A 6,000-nucleotide genomic window follows, 5' to 3' on the forward strand; every position below is an offset into this window, starting at 1 on the left:
TACTACATGTGACGTATGAAGTATCAACGGATGTCCTAACACAATGGTTTGTGATTTCTCGACAATAATGGCAGCAGCTGCTACTGCACTTAAACAAGGAACTATGTCTTGAACAATCAGTGATGAAGTTTTAGTCAAGTCAAGTCAATATTATTTATAGAGCCCATTATCACAAAACATGGTTTGCCTCAGAGGGCTTTACAGTGTACGACATCCTTCTGCCCTTAGACCCTCACATCACCCAAGGAAAAACTCCCGAAAAAGAACCCCTGTAACGGGGAAAAAAAAGGAAGAAACCTCAGGAAGTGCGGTAGAGGATGATGAGGGACCCCTCTTCCAGGACGGACAGACGTGCAATAGATGTCGTAAATAACATATAAAACAATATAATGGCAAAAAGGAAAGAGAAAGGGAGAGGGGAGGAGAAGGGGAGAGAGGGGGAGAGAGGGGGAGAGGGGCACAGCAATAATAGAAACAGATGCATGCCATATTACAATAACGATAGGTGTGAAATTATTAATTGCACTCTATGATGATGTTGAGGGTGATGATAAGAGATTCATGCATATGTTGATAGGGAGGTGTCCAAAGGCAAGATCACAGCATCGGGGCGAGCAGGGGGTACAGTATCAGTACAGCCACAGCACGAGCACAACCAAAGGCAGGGTCACAGCATCAGCACAGCTATCACCACGGTCAGGCACAGTCAATGTTATGGCCAGGATCCGGGAAAACTAGGAAACAAGGGAGCAGGAATGCTCCCGAGAGGGAACAGGATTAACGTAGTGCAGTTCAACAGACCCAGGCTCCGTAATTGCAAGCCCCAGGTAGTGACAGTACCACATGGTTATCACAGATGTAAGGCTAAGCTAAACTACTGAGACTAAGCTAAGCTTGCAAACGGCAATGCAGTTAACAGACCTGCATGATTTTCCGATGGCGGCATTGAGAGAAGGAAAAGGAGCTCAGCGTATCAAAGGAAGTCCCCCAGCAGGATAAACCTATGTCAGCCTAACTATGGGCTGGTCCAGGCAGCCTGAGCCAGCCCTAATTATAAGCTTTATCAAAGAGGAAGGTCTTACGTCTACCCTTAAAAGTTTAAACGGTGTCTGCCTCCCTGACTGAAACTGGAAGATGGTTCCATAGGAGATGAGCGTGGTAGCTGAAGGCTCTGGTTCCTATCCTACTTTTGAAAACTTTGGGAACCACAAGTAACCCTGCATTTTCAGAGCGCAGAGATCTTGAGGGTTGGTAAGGAACTATGAGCTGCGACAGATAGGATGGAGCCTGACCATTTAGAGCTTTGTAAGTAAGGAGGAGGATTTTAAATTCAATCCTGGATTTCACAAGGAGCCAGTGCAAAGAAGCTAAAACAGGAGAAACATGATCAGTTTTCTTGCTTCCTGTTTGAAAACAAGCAGCGGCGTTGGAGAGACCTAAGAGATTTGTTGGGGCAACCAAATAATAGGGAGTTACAGTAATCCAGCCTAGAGGTGACAAATGCATGGACTAATTTTTCAGCATCTGTTTGGGACAAGATATGTCTAATTTTTGCGATGTTACGCAAGTGAAAGAAAGCCATCGTTGAAGTTTGTTTTATATGGGAGGCAAAAGATAAATCTTGATCAAATAAAACTCTGAGTGTCAGGGCTAGTGGTAGGACCGAAAAGCAACACAGGGATCAGGCAGAGTCTTTCAGGGGCTTTATTAGCACAAACGGAGCAATTCACAGTCTCAACAATGTCAAAAGGAATGAAAGTCCACTTCGGCGGTTAACCTTAGAGCTGGCCGAATCGATGACGTGGTTCGGGCGGGGAACCCACCGGAAGAGCAGAGCAGGGGCCTCATGTACAAAGACTTGCGTGGATTTCCTACTGAAACATGGCGTACGCTCAAATCCAGAAAACGTCGTACGCACAAAAAAATCCTGATGTATGAATCTGTGCGCACGCATGAATCCAAGCACATTCCCTTTGTACATCCCAATCAGCGTGGAATTGAGCGCACATGTTGGAGTACCCGACCACTCCCTGTCCACGCCCCCATTTAAATACGCAAATCATATTTAAATAAGCCCTGCACCTGAGATTCCCCTCTCTGCACGATCAGAAAATAAGAAACAAAAGATGAGTAAGACAGGAAAAAAGAGGTACTTCACAGAATGCGAATTAGAGGCGCTACTGGCCGAAGTGGAGGCACGCAAAAATGTGCTGTTTGGCACGCTGTCCTCCGGCATAACAAATAAACGTAAGAGGAGTGAGTGGGAGAGTGTGTGTCAGGCTGTCAATGCTGCGGGGTCAGAGAAGTGCACAGAAGCTGGGGTAAAGAAGAAGTGGTCCGACATAAAGGTGGACGTGAAGCGGAGGATGGCTGCCCACCGCCAAAGTGTGGCCAAAACAGGCGGGGGGCCAGGAGAAGAGGAGCTCACGCCGTTTGACCAAAGAGTCGCCGCAATTGTGGGTGACACTGCTCTCTCAGGTGTGGTGGGAGCACATGTGGGTGACTCCGATTACCCCCAAGGTAAATACCTATGTATTTGTGTAACTCTCAACAAATGTGTTCATACAGTAGCCTGCTCACAGCTCTATGATAGAGGTCCATGCGTAAATGTTGCATATATAGTATTATTTGGTTTGAAAGCTTTTGAATTGAAACATGCCAGCATATCAAAGAGGACATCAAAGACGTTGGTTCATGTTTGATCACTCAATTTATTATCATTGAAATACAGGAGAGGACTCTCAGCCAGGTGCCACAGACTCTGGTTCCTCGCCCGTCCCCGGCGTCTCCGGCATCTCAGGCTCGGGGGATTCCTCCACCGTCCCCGGCACCTCCGGCGCCACTACGCCGCAACCTGCTGCTGCTGCTGCTGCTGGCCGCCCGACTGGCCGTGTCCTCACCCGTGCTGTGCTGGATTCACAAGAGGAGATCATAAGAGCAATAGGCGGCATTAATGATCGCCTGGATAAACTAATAGGTGTCCTCACGAATATTGCTGACTCATTAAATGCATTGGTGAATAAGTGACTTCTGTGTCCTTGCCTCTTTTACATGGTTGAAATCACATGTTGCCGGGCCAAAATGGCCTCCTGGGTAGGGGGCACATTCAAGGGTTCAGCATCTGGTTCACCTGGTGGGGGGATATGCTGCTCTGGCAATGGTATGGCGTGCCGGTTTGCCACATTGTGGAGGACGCCGCACGCCATCACAATGCGGCACACCTTCTCGGGACTGTACAGCAGCATACCCCCACTCCTGTCCAGGCAGCACCACCGTCCCTTCAGCACACCGGTTGTCCTCTCAACAACTGACCGAGTGCGGGAATGGAGGTCATTGTACCTCCGCTCTTGATCAGTCTGAGCGTTGGTGAGAGGGGTCATCAGCCAGCTCTTCAGTGGGTAGCCACGGTTGCCTGGGGTCAATTGAAAGCAGACAAAGTAAACTGGATTTTAAGCTTCCATTCATTAAGTTTATACACTTACACGGATCACACACTATTGTTGCAAATTAGTGCAGAAGTGCGCCGGGGAGAAGGTGAGGCTGATAAGTCTTTACGCACATTTTACGCACGGGGTTACTAACATGAGTACGTTGCGCACAGTGACAAACAGGGGCTTGTTAGAAAGATCTGAAACTGTAGTTTAACCAGCAAAACACAGCAAGTCACTAACTCTAACCGCTGACTAGTAATGATGCAGTGACGACGGGATATGATTTGGGGGCGCACATGCTCAATGCGCATCACAGGGACTAATATTAGGACAATTACACGACAAATTTACTTACCAAGAAGCCACCCATCGCGCACAGTGCCAGCTTGTAGTCTGTCTCCAACCATGCTGTTACTCAGAATGCGTGAATCGTGCGTTGAACCAGGCCACCTCGCCACAATGTTGGTTAACTGCATTTGCGCATCACATATGATCTGTACATTGATGGAATGAAAGTGTTTCCTGTTCATGTATACAAATTCATCATGTGACGGCGCTTTTATAGCAATGTGTGTGCAGTCGATAGCTCCGATTACATTAGGAAAACCGGCTCTCGCTGCAAATTGCGCTTTAATGTTGACCTGTTCAGCTGCATGGTATGTGAATTTGATATATCTGGCTGACATACGGATAATTCCATCCCACACGGCTGGCATGGCTCGGCTGAGGGTCGACTGGCACGGTCCCGATCGGTCGGCCAGCTCCCTCTGGAATGCCCCGGTTGCCAGGAACCCCAGTGTGGTCAGCACCTGTATGGGCACAGGCAGCGCATGGCTCCTGGCTGTGTTGCGCTCCAAGGCCGGCCGCAGCTCTGCGCACAGTTCCACGAGGATTGCCCTCGGGTACCTAAAGCGGCTGATGAGCCAGTCGTCATCGTGTGCCAGTACATCGTCTCTGTCTCGAAACACACGCTCTCTTCTAATTGCACCATTTGCAATGTCCTCTAATGCTGCTCAAGCTGCCATTGTTTTCAGCGGTACTTTTTGCACCACTTTGCGCACGCTTTTATATCCACTCATGTAATTGGAGACACGTATGTGTGTGTGTGTGTGTGTTAATTGTTCACTGGTGTTAATTGTTCACGTGTCTCTGATGTGCACATCATTAAGTCATCATTCAGAGGACGGATTGGTTACACGTGTTTATTTTATGTTTCCCAGGATCACCTCTAAGTGTCGCCAAAGTATCAACGGCTGTAGAAACGTGCGTACACCAGCTATGAAGTTGGCGTGAGGCACCGCACATTTCCACGGTCATTTTACTCTTGATACATCTGAACTTTGCCGTGAGAAAGAGCGTACGCCACGTTTTTGTGCGTACACACCCTTTGTACATGAGGCCCCAGGTGAGTCGAGCAGAGCAGTTGAATCCACCCCAACGATGGCGGATCTCGCTGGAGAGCAGGCTCGCTGAAATTCTCCCCTTCTCAGGGAGCAGGAAGGAGGAAGGCACAGATCAAACTCAGTGTCGGGAATCAGAAGGCAGGTCAGATCACCGGGGTAGAGACAGAGCAGGTTAGTCGGGGACGGACAGAGTCAGCAGCAGACAGGCAGGCAGGCAGGAACGGAATGCTGGAAAGTCTCTCACAAAGAACAATCTGGCACTGAGTATGAGGCACAGGGCAGGTTATGTAGGCGGAAGCGGAAATGAGCAACAGGTGGAGGTGATTAATGCTGATGAGGGTGTAGCCAGGCAGAGGGAGAGAGAGAGGGAAGCACTGCAGGTGGAAGAAATCAGGCTGATTAGGAGAGAGGTGAGTGAGGAGAGGCTGCAGAGGAGCAGACATGACACTGAGGTTCCTTACAGTTGTGCTAGAGGCCAAGGTAATGCCATCTAGAGAAATTACATTTTTGGAAAAGGAGCTTCTGAGGTGTTTGGGGACAAGAACAACAACTTTTTTTGTTCTTGTTTTGTCTGAATTCAACATCAGGAAATTACGGCTCATCCAGGCTTTTACACCCTTAAGACATGTTTGAAGTCTAGATAGCTGATCACTTTCATTTGGTTTCATAGATAGATATAATTGCGTATTGTCAGCATAACAATGAAAATTGGTGTGTTTTCTAATTATGTTGCCTAGAGGAAGCATATATAAAGTAAAAAGGATTGGTCCGAGCACAGAACCCTGTGGCACTCCAAAGCAGACCTTAGTATGCGCGGAGGGTTGATCATTGATGTGAACAAATTGGGAATGATCTGATAAGTATGACTCAAACCAGCTTAGTGCCATTCCTTTAAGGCCAATTATGTTTTCCAGTCTGTGCAGTAAGATTTGATGGTCAGTGGTGTCAAATGGGACACTGAGGTCTAATAGGATTAAAACATAGACCAGACCTGTGTCAGAAGGGATAAATAAGTCATTATTAATTTTTGCAAGTGCCGTCTCTGTACTATGATGAACTCTGAAGCCTGACTGAAAGTCCTCAAATAAACTGTTGTCTTGGATAAAGTCACAGAGTTGATGAGCAACCACTCTCTCAAGGATTTTAGAAATAAAGGGGAGATTAGA

This window comes from Plectropomus leopardus, chromosome 3, assembly GCF_026936395.1.
Source record: "Plectropomus leopardus strain MGB_pleo_1.0 chromosome 3, ASM2693639v1, whole genome shotgun sequence".
In the NCBI taxonomy this organism is placed as follows: Eukaryota; Metazoa; Chordata; class Actinopteri; order Perciformes; family Serranidae; genus Plectropomus; species Plectropomus leopardus.